Genomic DNA, 15,770 nt, shown 5'->3' on the forward strand with positions numbered 1-15,770 from the left:
AAAAGACCTGTGCAGTGATGACAGCTAACATTTATACTTTTATAGAAATTTAAAAATAACTGAACAATTCCCCAAACTAATTATAATTCTTTCATTTAAAGAGAACAGGGTACATTATCTTATCTTATATTGTATATATTTGTTTCTAAATGATTCTGATTTTGAATTTAGTGTTTCTTGTTTGTAAATAAATTATTGCAGTTTGCAAGCTTCATTATTGCTATTTTTTATAGAAATGAAAGGAATCTAAAAATATTTTTCTGTTTGTAATTTTTTCTATATTTAAAAATATAGAAAAAAAATGTTTCTGTTTATAAAATGCTTTCTAAAGCAGATTTTTTAAATATAAATACATTTTTGCATTAAAACACTGTTTTTCTCCCCTATTTATTAAAGCTGTGTTGTCAATGTTATTTATTAACTGCATTTTTCTGAAATCTGTTTGATTAGACTGCGATACAGGCCACCCTATTCCTCTCTCCCAAAACATTTACAGGACCCTCATAGGCCTTTGCCCAGTCACGTATCCAGCAGATTAACACTTGATTGATATTACTTTAGAAAGAAATGTACCATCCCATTCCTGGGTCTGAGGGATCTTCCTGCACTGGCTTTGCCGCACAGCGGCATGTGAAGGGTTAATCCAGCACAGTTCCCGTAAATCACTCGAACTGCAGGCATCTTGTTGTGTCAATACAAACTTTGATCATTTAACTTGGTTACTGATTGTATCAGGCTCAGCAAGTCAATACTTAATAAATAATTAATTGAAATAATTCCATAGATTTCCACATTGCAGAACCATTTATACACTGATGCATGCTACTCAATTCAAGTCCATTCTCATACTGCTGCAGTCTCTTATAAGTAAGTAAGTAAGTGTGTGTGTGTGTGTGTGTGTGTGTGTGCGTTTGAGACAGAGACCCTAAGTAACTTGGACAGTGTGAATAATCAGTGTGCTGCTCTTTTACACATGCATGTAAATAAAAACATACACACCGTGACTGTCAGTCAGTCAGATGCTGCTCATGTTCATTAGGAACAGGAAAGGTTGAAAGCAGATTTCCAAAAAAAAAAAAAAAAACAACAAAAAAGATTTGCCTTCGGCTGAACGTTTCATCATTTCACTCCTGAAAAATGGGACATCTGGTCAGTCAGATTAAAAATCTAATGTTTCTCAACTAAAGATGATTTTATTGCTTATACTAAACTTAATTTCAACAAATTTCTCAAAAACTAGATGAATTAGGTAGCGTGAGTGTGACCAATTCCCTTAGTATTAAAGCAAACTAATTACAGTATATTATCACAAAGATTTTGGCACTAATGGGAACTGTAAATATAGTACTAAATTTATATGAATAAAACATGTATGGTAGAACAGTGCAGAGGTCATGTGGCTGCTGCAAAATACCAGCGTTGTGATTTTGATTCTCAGTTTTTCTTCAGTGCACTAAGTTGCATGTTCAATCTTAAAATCAAACTACTCTATACTTCGGTGCTGGCAGAACTTTTCCTTCTCAGCCAAAGTAACTTTTTTAGTTATAAAGTTATTAAAAGGTGAGAACATGAGAGAAAAGGATTTGTTTTGAAATTTCCCCATGACCCGATGATAGATCAAATAAGTGGTACAGACAATGAAATGAAATGAAATAGTAAAATAAAAAATGTTGTGTATTAACTGGCATTTTTTTCTGCCAGAAAAATAGAGACAGGAACTCTTAAAATAAACGCAATTTTTGTCAACAAGAATTTTTCTTTTTTGGGACTTTTTTGCACGAGTTTGTGTTTCGGGAGTTAACTTGAGTAATTTTTGAGAAGATCTTGTAAAAATATTTAAAAACTGTGTTTGCTGTAACAATACTACTCCAGGTTAGAACCAGGGAAAGCCAATACCAGCGCCAGCACAGGCTGGGAGATGTCTGTCCTGGAGGTCGTGAAAGGGCATGAACGAACCAGGCACAGAACACCATTAACCATCTAAGACCCAGGACCCAGGAGTGGGGTCCAGTTATAGAATCTGATAAGGATGTGTGGAGGGGACCAGCCCACCACAGCACAAATATCCTGGAGGGGAATGCCCCTAGCCAGCGTGCTGGACAAGGTAATACACCTAGTGGAGTGGGCCGTAATCCCTAGAGGCAAGGCTTTTAGGGTGATAGGCCCTAAAGGAGGTGTGTTTGCAGGAACTCTAGCATCGCATAACAGAGCATGAACTAGATCCTGACAATGCTAATTACAGAACAGGTGAAAGCTCAACATAGTCTCCACAAACTTGGTTGGGAGACCAGAGTCTAGGAGCTGGTCCCCCTCAGAGGTTCCAAATCTTGGGGTGGTGGTGGAGAATTGGTTCCTGTACCTGAGAGAGGAGGCTCCTCCAGAGGGGAATCTCCCATGAAGCGAAATTTATTCATGGTCTTGCTGGTGTGCTCCACTTCGTCACATGACCTATTCTGATGCTTTTATATGTTCTTGGATTATCGCCAATATATTTTTGCCTGCTGTGTATTCTTGAATAAATCTGCAGATGGATTCTACTACTTCCGCATCTGGTAAGTGGAGACACATACCTACTGACATTTTATGTAATACAAATGTTTTTAAAATGTATTTAAAATTTGAATATTAGACATTAGGCATTCATAGACAAAGTACAAATGTCAAATGTCAGCACACTTCACAAATTTAAATATGTCTTAATCCCAGTCAGTACAGTACAGTATTTGACTGTAAACATCTATTTCCAAAAAATAGATACAATGCCTTGCAATGAATATAAAGTATTCAGACCCCTGACCAATTATTTTATATTACTGAATTACAAACAATGCAATGGCTTTTCATTCTGTTCAATGCTATTTTAAAACACTGCAGATTTAAAAAGCAGCTTTAAGTCTTTTGGGGTGCATATGTAACAGCTTTGCACACAGTGTCAAAATTAATTTGGCTTTCTTTTTGTTAGGTTATCCAGATAACACTTATGAACTGCAATTTTTAAATAGTGCGGCAGATTCTCAATAGGAATCAAAATCAGTGATAAAATCAGTGACTGGGCATGGGAAGTGTTAGGTTTGAGACATGCATAGGTCTTTGAGTTGTGGCCAAAAAGATGTATCTTAAGCCTAGTTTACACTACAGGATTTTAGGCCTGATTTAAGCACGATTTGCAAATTAACTAGCTCGCCGACAGATCGGGCTGTGATCGTGGGAAAATCAGCGGGTGATCAGGGCTCGGCAATCTTTATGTGTGAACTACTCAATGATGCATCAAAGAGGCTTGCTGACGCGTTGCTGACACCTTGCAGACAAAATCCAGATATCTGGCATGTTAAATATCTGGGACAGTCGGCCGACTCGACATCACGTGGTGTCAACTGTAGCTACGACCTCCACCCAATGAGAGAGCAAGTCAACAGGTTGAGAGTTGTTGTCAGATCGTGTGGTGTGTGACCCCCTCTTGTGGATCAATTACGAAGCGTTGCGTAGTGTGAACACCACAAGGACAAAAAGACATACAGTGAAGTCATGTAGTCTGAACAGCAAAGCGATCTGCCGATGGTTAAAGTCTTGTAGTGTGAACTAGCTTTTAGTCTCATCTGACCGCAAAACCTTTCTTGCAACCATTCCACATAGGCCAGTGTTCTGCAATGCTCTCAATATGGTTGACTGGTGCATCATGACAGCACTCCCAGCCACTGAACTATGTAGCTCCTTCAGAGTGATTGTTGGCTCCTTTGAGGCTTCTCTCACAAGTCTCTTTTTGTTAGAGCACTGAGATTTGATAGAAGGCTTTTTATTGGCAATGTCTGGATGGTGTGTTATAGCTTCCATTTCCTGATTATTAATCCACCACTGCATAGTGGTATATCCAAACATATGGATATAATTTTCTACCCTTTACCTAAATTATGCATTATTATTATCTCTAACTTCTGTGGAGTGCTCTTTGGTTTTCATTGTCCTTCAGATACACAGCCAGACCATTGATCTTTTAACATGGGTTTTTACCCAGTAAATGTGACAGCAACTTTAATGCGGCAGAGGTAAATGCCAGTGGAAATGTAATTGTGTCCACAATATCTTTCAACTGTATAACCTGGCAGCTTTCACATCACAGGGGTTGAATATTCAAGCAAACAAGATATTTCAGTTTATTTTTCAGAAATATATTGCCCAAATATTTCACCTTGAAATAGTCGATTTTGAGTTACAGATTTTTCAAATAAAGTATTGAACAGAATGAAATTTCAGTGCACAATTTTGTAATTCAATAATATGAGATACAGTGAAACCTTGACTTACGAGTGACTCAACTTACGAGTTTTCAGAGATACGAGCCGTCGCTTGGTCGATTTTTTGCTTTAAGATACGAGCCGAGATCTGAGTTACGAGCGAGCGAGCTTACACCACCCGTCACTTGGTAGCCCAGCGAGCGGTCAGTTCACGTGGTTATCTCTCCAGGTCATGTGTTGACGCTGTGTAATGACGCTTGCCTCACTTATTTTCCAAACATTTTGAAAGGGAGGAAGAAACAAACCTCCCTGGACAGGTTTTTATTGAAATGCCCCACAAGTGAAAGCGAGGAAAGTGTGGAGAAAAAGGCAAAAGTCAGTGAAGATGATTAAGTGAAGTGAAAAACAATAAGTAAATAAATAAAAAAGTAGCAATTAAGTTTAGCGATAAAGTGTAGCATAGTGTGTAAGTTAAATTTAGCAATTAATTGTAGCATTAAGTGCATAGCGAATAAGTTAAGTGATAGAGCACAAAATGAAAAACTCCGCCACCCTCCTCTGCCAATCTCCTCCCCCTCCGCCAGCATCATCGTCTGATCTTCAATGTAAATACACTTAATAAAACCAGTTTATTTCTTTACATTCTATTTTATTATGTATTATTATTGTTTTATACGTTTTTTGTTATTTATAAAGTACATTTTTCTTATTTAAAAAACACAAAAAAATTTGTGTGGTTTTTGGGGGGCTGGAACGGATTAATAGCATTTCAATTCATTTTAATGGAGAAATTTGATTTGATATACGAGCAAATTGAGTTACAAACTTGGTCACAGAATGAATTAAACTCGTAAGTCAAGGTATTACTGTAATTGGTCAGGGGTCTGAACACTTTTGCAGGGCACTGTACAGGTGCCACAATGGCCAGGATGTATTTGTGACCCTGAAGACCAGGGACATGCTTGTTTGGGTAGGTGTACTGGCACTGGGGCACTGCTGGCAAATGTTCCTTACCTCTGCTACAATGCCTGGCCAATGGAATTGGTTCTGTGGTTTCTCCAGGGTGTGGGTGGAGGTGGCTGCCTAGCAGGTACTAGTGCATCATTAGCAGGTTGAGCTTGGACTAGGGGACAACCAATCATTCAATTTATAGCACCTGGTCCCAGCAGTGCTTCAAGCCTTCATCCTCCTTCTGTGTCCACCTGAATGCAATTGGACCTCTGAAAAAGATCCAAAATGCAAATGTGCAACTGTTTTCAAGCTGCCCAAGTTCTTCCACAGCACCCCAATGCTTGCTCCCTCCACTGGGTTCCGATAGCTGCATGCATCAGATTAAAAACACTAATGCCTGCTTACAAATCCAAAAAATTGCATGTAGACATATACATATATGACATATACAAGTGAGTACACCCCTCACATTTTTGTAAATATTTTATTATATCTTTTCATGTGACAACACTGAAGAAATGACCCTCTGCTACAATGTAAAGTAGTGAGTGTCCAGCCTGTATAACAGTGTAAATTTGCTGTCCCCTCAAAATAACTCAACACACAGACATTAATGTCTAAACCACTGGCAACAAAAGTAAATACACCCCTAAATGGAAATGTCCAAATTGGGCCCAATTAGCCATTTACCCTCCCCGGTGTCATGTGACTTGTTAGTGTTACAAGGACATTTTTTCCACAAACTGCCAATTTGCCAATCTGTTAACTACTAGCTGAAAATTCATGTTTTCCTGGAGCCGGGGTAAGTTGATATTAGGTAACTACCCAACAATTGTTAACGTAAGCAGTACTTGCTGCTGAGATCTCATAGTTGCCCTGTGAAGTAGCCAGCTAGCATAGCTGAGCAAACTCATCTGTGGAAATTTTAATGTGCATGTAAAGAAATATGAATGTTAACAATAAGACTAGAATGTTTAATTTGGTCAAATGTGGTTAAGAGGGTCAGAGCACTATCTAAATTGTGCCACTGCTTGCTAGGCTGCCTTATCTGATATTTTATTTTTTCTTCTATGCATTATAAGACTGTCAGAGTGTTTTTTATGTGTATCTTAATGTATTCATTTATGTGTGTGTGTGTGTGTGCACGCACACTTGTCTGTCTGAGAATTAAAATAATTAATACCATTTATTCTGATTCAGATTGTGTATTGTCATAGTAAACAGAAATCAGGACTTTTATATTTAAATAATCAATTAATACTAAAATTGTTGACTGCTAGATTTGTCCAATATGTGCATGACATTCATTTCAATAATAACTAGTCAATATGGAAGGCACATTGCAGTAAATGTTACACAGGGTTTATTCCCAAATTATTTAGTCAATTTGTTTAATGATTTTTCTAAAGATATCACAGGTTTTTACATTTGAGGATAAAAGCTAGGATGACTACTTGCTAAGGTGAGTAATGTAGCATACTGAGATTACAACAATAGAAAAGAATTATTGAAAGCTGTATAGAGAAAAAACAATATATATTTACGTAGGGCATCCAAAATTCTTAGACATATGAGCCAGTACAGCAATGCCAATGTATTTCTCTTTGTATTCAGGGATTTGAGGTTCCTTGCTTGTGGGCCAGTATTCAATCCAAGTCTGCTCACCCAAAATGTACTGCAACCTGACAAGAACAAATGATACAAATGTGAGCTCATTCACACAGATAACATTATTAACAAACTTATCTGAAAACTACAGAGATTTCTGTTTTCCCCCTTTAACTACTTTAGATTCAGCCCATGATGACTGTGGTGAACATACTTGTCATCTATCCTTGGGAGGTCAACACTGTGGCCCATGATGAGGTAGCTCTTGCCTTCCACAAATCCAAAAGACTCTGCAATTAGCATGACCCATGAAGGTCCTCATTTTGTCATTTATGTCATGGTCAGTACCTGTAGAATAAAACCCAAACACATGCATTTGTATGGAAACACTGGATCCTTTGTTAGATTCACATTGATAGAGAGAGTCAAATAAAGCACTGCCACAGTCTCTCATTGGTGTTGGTAATGTTTGTAGGCTCTCCAGACCAGATAGCATTAAAATGCACTCCAACCTGTGATGCTTATGTACAGTATATATAAATTCTAATTTTATAGTTTGTAGACATTGCCTCCTAAGGCTGACTGGATCTGAAATGCTTAACAAATTCTGCTGTTTCTGTAGGCCAGAGGCTAAATTGTTTCATATTATTGTCAGTAATTAAATTATATATTAAAATATAGAAAGAAGCAAACCCCTATAAATGAAAACACTAATCATCAAATTATGACAAAATAAATATATAAATGGAGTACAGGTCGGTCTGTGTGCATAAATGTAATCCATAAATCTGTTGCTTATTATTATTATTATTATTATTATGAAACATTTTTATTGCCGTAGACATAATTCACATTTCTGTTTTTTCATTCTTTACCCTTATCAAAATTCATTCCAAATAAAAAAATACCCATTTCTGCTTTACGCTGATCAATAACATGCTGCCAGCTGTCAAATGTCTTTATTTTTAGGATATAGTGAGCCTGTAGTATATGTTGTTTACAATATTAAACATTTGTTATAACATCTCTTACAAAAAAGGCATGTTTTGCATTTTTTATGATTCACAAATAGTCTTTTCTGTCATTTTTTTTAATTCAAATTTGCTCTTACAATTTTGAGAATAAATTTGAATTTAAAATCATGAAGCTATTATTGTGAATCAAATCCAGCCATGGCTGGTGTGCATAGGTACACCCTGAACATACACATGCAATTAAGAACTTTAGTAAATTTTCTAGAAATCTTTTGTTTGGTTTGTTACGCAATAATTTATGCGATTGAAGATCAATGTTGTGGACTGTGAAATACACTATATTGCCAAAAGTATTCGCTCACCCATCCAAATAATCAGAATCAGGTGTTCCAATCACTTCCATGGCCACAGGTGTATAAAATCAAGCACCTAGGCATGCAGACTGTTTTTACAAACATTTGTGAAAGAATGGGTCGCTCTCAGGAGCTCAGTGAATTCCAGCGTGGAACTGTGATAGGATGCCACCTGTGCAACAAATCCAGTCGTGAAATTTCCTCGCTCCTAAATATTCCACAGTCAACTGTCAGCTGTATTATAAGAACGTGGAAGTGTTTGGGAACGACAGCAACTCAGCCACGAAGTGGTAGGCCACGTAAACTGACGGAGCGGGGTCAGCGGATGCTGAGGCGCATAGTGCGAAGAGGTCGCCAACTTTCTGCAGAGTCAATCGCTACAGACCTCCAAACTTCATGTGGCCTTCAGATTAGCTCAAGAACAGTGCGCAGAGAGCTTCATGGAATGGGTTTCCATGGCCGAGCAGCTGCATCCAAGCCATACATCAGCAAGTGCAATGCAAAGCGTCGGATGCAGTGGTGTAAAGCACGCCGCCACTGGACTCTAGAGCAGTGAAGACGCGTTCTCTGGAGTGACCAATCGCGCTTCTCCATCTGGCAATCTGATGGACGAGTCTGGGTTTGGCGGTTGCCAGGAGAACGGTACTTGTCTGACTGCACTGTGCCAAGTGTAAAGTTTGGTGGAGGGGGGATTATGGTGTGGGGTTGTTTTTCAGGAGCTGGGCTTGGCCCCTTAGTTCCAGTGAAAGGAACTCTGAATGCTTCAGCATACCAAGACATTATGGACAATTCCATGCTCCCAACTTTGTGGGAACAGTTTGGAGCTGGCCCCTTCCTCTTCCAACATGACTGTGCACCAGTGACCAAAGCAAGGTCCATAAAGACATGGATGACAGAGTCTGGTGTGGATGAACTTGACTGGCCTGCACAGAGTCCTGACCTCAACCAGATAGAACACCTTTGGGATGAATTAGAGCAGAGACTGAGAGCCAGGCCTTCTCGTCCAACATCAGTGTGTGACCTCACAAATGCGCTTCTGGAAGAATGGTCAAAAATTCCCATAAACACACTCCTAAACCTTGTGGACAGCCTTCCCAGAAGAGTTGAAGCTGTTATAGCTGCAAAGGGTGGACCGACGTCATATTGAACCCTATGGATTAGGAATGGGGTGTCACTTAAGTTCATATGCGAGTCAAGGCAGGTGAGCGAATACTTTTGGCAATATAGTGTATGTTAGTTCCTATTAATAGTGGTTCCAAAAAAAAGAATAATGGTCCTTTTCAAATGGGCTAAACATTTTGTGGTTTCTATCTATACTGAAAAAGGGGACATGTGGTCAGTCACATTAAAAATGATTAAGTTTCTTAACAAAATATGATTTCATTGCTTGTACAAAACTTAATTTAAACAGGTTTCTTAATCATTAGACTGAATTATTTAGATTGAATCTGACCAATTCCCTTAGTATTAATGTAAATCAATGACAGTATATTATTACAAAGATTTTGGCTCTAATGAGAAATGTAACTATAGTATTAAAGTTAGGTAAATAAAACATATGGTAGGGGTGTTTCTAAGATTTGAAAACATCAGGGGCTGAGTCCGAAACATCAGGGGCTAATTAGGGAGAGTATTTTTTATGCAATATTGTTTAACAATAACACAAACACGAACACAAGCTGTATGCAACTTTAGAAACTTTCATTCCGTCTTTTTTCTGACTCCGCCCATCATTTCTTGTCTTGCTACTAAAAAGGAGTTCATTAAATTCATTACATTTTCTCTCACAGGTAAATTATCTCTTTTACAGCTTGTGTGTGAAGCAGTGTCCTGTAGATCTTTTTTATTATTATTATTTTACAATAATCTATATTATACGTGCACCTCTTATTTCATTCCTGATTTATGCTGCACTACTGTATGAATTATTCTTTGTTTCTTTTTTTAACAGTCTCTCTTCTCTTATTGTTCTCTCATCTCTCATTCTCTCATCTGTCTTGCTGCTTGTATCTTGTCTACTTCATGCTCTCCTATTTCTTTGAGGGTGGAATCATCAGAGAGTGTCTTCGAGACTTGACTTGAGCAGAATGGTCAATCACCATACTAGTATTTATAGAGCTGAGAATTCCTTTATCAATAGACAGAACAGCAGAATGATGGAGTCTGTTCTGGTCCATTGTTCACCTAAGCCATGTCTGGATTTTAACTTAAATACTGCATTAGGTGAATAATAGAAAGTCGTGATGTTTAGACTGTAATGTCTTAGAGCAGTTTATACACAGTTTATATTTTATTTAGATCTATCTTTATGCTTATTCATTGGCAGACCGGCCGTAAGGCCTTCAGAATCAATAGTGCAGGCGCCTGCAGCTTAAAATATGTGGCAATGAATCTGAATAAAACTAAATAAATTTAAAACTAAATAAACTCTCTCTCTTATTATATATATATATATATATATATATATATATATATATATATATATATATATATATATATATAATCTCTTATATATATATTATATTAACTCACAATGGCTGACAGAGGAGAAGAAATCGATTTGGTCGAAGACATCCTTACAAATGCATTTTCAAGTCAGACTTTTCAAGAAAATCCATTTGATTCTTCAAATAGTTGGTAAGCTTTTTCAAGAACTATTTATGCTTTTGGGTTTTCTTTTTTTGGGGGGGTTTTCAGTTTGACTTCGTTACAGATCCCCGGGGTGGACTATGTTTTTTTTTGTTTGTTTTTTTTTGCTGAAAGGAAACTTGTGAGACTGAATTGTGTTAATTTGTTTTTTTGCTATATGTAATGTAATTTTATTCATGATCACTACAAGAGCCTGTGACACAACGCACTCTTATACAGTGTTTCTATATTCGCTGCGTCTCATTTCAGATGCTGCGTCCTCCAGAGATTACAGTTTGCTGCATACGGCATCAAGAATGTCTTTCTTGGGAAAAGTAACTGTAATAAAATGGACTATTCCTTGTGAGGTGTGAAATACTGTAGACTAATTTCTTTTTTACTTTGTTATTTAATGGTTGATTAGTATCTATTGCCATGGCGTCATAACGATGCTATAGACGTGGATTAATTCAGGAAGGACACCAGTGAAGGCCTAGGTGTGAAATGCACGGCCCGCCACTGGGCTTATTTAATTTAAGGCTTTAACACACATTTGTTAGCCTACTTTTATCAACGGTGTTAAAATTAAAAATGAAAAGTTAGGCTATTATCTCAATAATAAGATTGTTGTGTTTTCTGACAGATTTTTATTTATTGCTGTCGCAGTCAATGGCTATTAAGGCTATTATAAGGTATTTTAGTCCTGTGGTGTGTGAATGTATATAGGTGTGTTCGACTTAAAGCGGCGCTGTGCAGACCGATAGGTGAATAACATTAAAGTATTGCGAGAGCAGTTCTAGAGCATATTCGAGCACACACACTCGCGATATTTTGGCGTGTGTGTGTGTGTGTGTGCGTGCGGAGAGAGATGTCAGTCAAAATCGTGTACAGTAAATGGCAACAGTGCTCAACTAAACCGATCAAAACTTAATTCCTCTACACCCTGGTGGCAAAATTCGGGATAAAACATTTAGGGCTACATTAAAATTATTCGGGGCTCGAGCCCCAAACGATTAGCCATAGCGATGCCCCTGAGTCAGACCCCATAATTATTTAAATATAGGCCTCTACCAAACGGTTCAGAAGTCCCTTCATGGTAAAAGTGTAAATACTTATACAAATACCAAAAATGTTTGTTAAAAGACAAATAAAATGCTAATTTTTTAATCAAGGAATTGAACCTGCACATATTTTTGCCAGTACACCAGCACACCTTTTTTTGTGGCTGGTCATACAACAGTAGATTTTATGTTTGGCTGATCAGGCAACAGCACAAATGTTTTTTTGGTGGGTTGTGCAACAGCATTTATACATTTTTATTTTTGCCATTAAATCCACTCTATCTCTGATAGTATGCTGCAAAGCATTCCTGCTTTGCATTCAAACAGAGGAAAACATTGCATTTCCATCTGGACACACCCTTTGGACAGAGGTTGCACTGTCCCCACAGAGAAAAGATCAAAATTACAAACCACATGCTGTTATTGTGCTGGTAACATGTTGGTACCTGAACATATGTCATTTTGCTACTATGGAATTAGTAGTATTACCAGTGGTATATACAGTATCTCACAAATGTGAGTACACCCCTCACATTTTTGTAAATATTTTATTATATCTTTTCATGTGACAACACATGAAACACATGAAGAAATGATCCTCTGCTCCAGTGTACAGTAGTGAGTGTACAGCCTGCAAAACATAATTTGCTGTCCCCTCAAAATAACTCAACACACAGCCATTAATGTCTAAACTGTTGGCAACAAAAGTGACTACACCCCTAAGTGGAAATGTCCAAACTGGGCCCAAAGTGTCAATATTTTGTGTGGCCACCATTATTTTCCAGCACCATTTCCATTTTCCAGGATCATGCTCTGCTTCAGTATGTCACAGTACATGTTGGCATTCATGGTTCCTTCACTGAACAGTAGCTCCCCAGTGCCGCAGCACTCATGACACTCCCACCACCATGCTTGACTGTAGGCACACTTGTCTTTGTACTCCTCACCTGGCTGCTGCCACACACGCTTGACACCATCTGAACCAAATAAGTTTATCTTGGTCTCAGTGGACCCCAGGACATGGTTCCAGTAATCCATGTCCTTAGTCTGCTTGTCTTCAGCACACTGTATGCGGGCTTTCTTGTGCATCATCTTTAGTAGAGGCTTCCTTCTGGGACGACAGCCATGCAGGCCAATTTGATGCAGCATGTGGCGTATAGTCTGAGCACTGACCGGCTGACCCCCCACCCCTTCAACCTCTGCAGCAATGCTGGCAGCACTCATACGTCTATTTCCCAAAGACAACCTCCGGATATGACGCTCAGCACGTGCACTCGACTTCTTTGGTGGACCATGGCGAGGCCTGTTCTGAGTGGAACCTGTCCTGTAAAACCACTGGATGGTCTTGCCCACCGTGCTGCAGCTCAGTTTCAGGGTCTTGGCAATCTTCTTATAGCCTAGGCCATCTTTATACAGAGCAACAATTCTTTTTTTCCGATCCTCAGAGAGTTCTTTGCCATGAGGTGCCATGTTGAACTTCCAGTGACCAGTATAAGAGAGTGTGAGAGCGATAACACCAAATTTAACACAACTGATCCCCATTCACACCTGAGACCTTGTAACACTAACGAGTCACATGACACCGGGGAGGGTAAATGGCTAATTGGGCCCAATTTGGACATTTCCACTTAGGGGTGTACTCATTTTTGTTGCCAACGGTTTAGACATTAATGGCTGTGTGTTGAGTTATTTTGAGGGGACAGCAAATTTACACTCTTATACAGGCTGGACACTCACTACTTTACTTTGTAGCAAAGGGTCATTTCTTCAGTGTTGTCACATGAAAAGATATAATAAAATATTTACAGAAATGTGAGGGTGAGATACTGTATACCGGTAGTATATTGTGGTGACAAGTCTACATTTTGCCTTGAAATGACTAAAGCATGTCAAAGCAAAGAGATAAGAAAGGAATTTCAAAATGCATCTCAAGCACAGTGCAATAAGATTACACAGCAGAGAGGCCATAGGAATTTTAGGTACATTCTAAACTCAATGTATGCATGACCATATAACAACAAATTGTTATAGTTTATTTGTGCCCGCAACATACATTTGATATTCAAAATGTATTATTTACATTTACGACATTTGGCAGATGCCCTTTATGGCATTTGGCAGACACCCTTGACTTACATTTTTTATTTCATTATATATCTGAGCATTAGGAGGCATGGTGGCATAGTGGTTAGCACTGTCGCCTTGCACCTCGGGATCTGTGTGCATGGAGTTTACATGTCCCCGTACTTGGTAGGTTTCCTCCTACAGTCCAAAGAGACTGGGCTAATTGGCTTTCCCAAATTGCCCGTAGTGTGTGTATGTGTGTGTGTGTGTGCACCCTACCCCGCCTCGTGCCCTAATAGGTGACACTGTACACAGGATAAAGTGGTATAGACAATGAGGGAAAATGAGTGATCTGAGCATTAAGAGCCTTGCTCAAGGGTCAAACAGTGGCTGGGGTTTGAACCCGTTATTAGTATTTTTCAGTAGTTTATTTTGCATGCACACCAATTTGAAGTGATTTGGGAGATATGTGTGGGGGAATATATAAAAAATTTATTTAGCACAAATGGATTATTTTGCATGTGGAAATAAGTTGACAAGGTTTTGGTAATTTTCTGATCATGTGAGGGGGGCTTACGCAGGTCAGTTCCATAGGTATTTATACAAAATAAAACAGTTAATGTGGTGGAGACAAGAATACTACATCAATCTAATGACAATTTAGAAACTTTTGTCACACTTAAATGATTCAGATCATCAAGCAAATTTCAATATTACAGATAACCTGAGTAAATACAGAATACACTTTTTAAATGATGATTTCATTTATTAAGGGAAAACAGCTGTCCAAATCTATCTAGCCCTAGGTGAAAAAGTAATGTCCCTAAACATAATAGCTGGTTGTGCCACCCTTGGTGGAAACAACTGTAATCAAGCATTTGTGATAACTGGCAATGAGTTTTTCTCATCAGTGTGGCAGAGTTTAATACTTTTTCACAGCACTATAAATTAATTCTACTTAAAATAAATGCTTGTTCATCCCAACCACTTTACTTATAAGCTGTTCTGTATCTTGTGTTTAAATGTGCTTAAAATTTACTTATTTTAAATATATGCATTATGTTATTTGATATTATACTGGGCCCATTAATGATAATATATAATTGTATGTTTCCTTAAATTTATTCAGTCTGACAGCATATGGCAGTATATTTATGAAGACAACAGAACTATGTTTATTATTACTTTTCTACATTAATCTTATTTCTGATATCAATGCATTTAGGAAGAACAAACTGTATACAGGAGAATGCAGCAAATGAAATCCCATGTGAAAATGGAAAAAAATGAAGAGAAAGAAGTGTCAGATGTACAGAATGAACCATTGTCTATTGATGATGATTACAGTAGTGCACAGCTTTATCAAGCTCAAGTCAAAGACGCAACAAAAAATTATTTTGATAATGGGGAAACACACACAGCTGAGGGAAAAGGACACCAGCGAACATTATCAAGCACAGGAGAAGAAATTTACAAAAACAATGGAAAAGGCTATATTCCCTGTAAAATGATGCATGTAGATGCCAAAGATGGTGATGACAAATGAAATAAAAAATCACAATCTAAATATGGAAGTAACAGCTTGCATGTACCATGGACAGACTTTTTTTTTTTTTATAAAGAATTTGTTGTACACTGGCCTTTAAATATTGATGTGTAAAGATGCCCCATAGCCGCAAGAGAAGTTGTTATTATTTCCATGCCCAAGTACATTGTACATTCTCTGGTTGCAAGGCAGTGTATCAGTTCTATAAACAAGACCAGCCAAAATCTGATGACAAAAAAGTATTCTTTAAAGTCTTTTGCATGGGTAAAGTCCAACACCTTAAACAGGAAAGAAGATGCAGGCCTGCCAGGTACCACAGAAGAGGAAAAATTGCAAAAGCTATATCCACTGGT

General features: G+C 38.0%; 1 long non-coding RNA gene across 1 annotated transcript; it reads left to right on the forward strand.

Moving 5' to 3' along the window:
• Positions 1-741: 741 nt before the first annotated feature.
• On the forward strand, positions 742-15,158 carry LOC131346960 (uncharacterized). Its single transcript, XR_009203680.1, has 5 exons — positions 742-2,552; positions 6,798-6,889; positions 6,975-7,049; positions 11,017-11,114; positions 15,097-15,158. It is a non-coding gene; the product is annotated as an uncharacterized LOC131346960 (long non-coding RNA).
• The last annotated feature ends 612 nt before the right edge of the window (positions 15,159-15,770 follow it).

The sequence above is a fragment of the Hemibagrus wyckioides genome, linkage group LG26 (assembly GCF_019097595.1).
Source record: "Hemibagrus wyckioides isolate EC202008001 linkage group LG26, SWU_Hwy_1.0, whole genome shotgun sequence".
NCBI lineage: Eukaryota > Metazoa > Chordata > Actinopteri > Siluriformes > Bagridae > Hemibagrus > Hemibagrus wyckioides.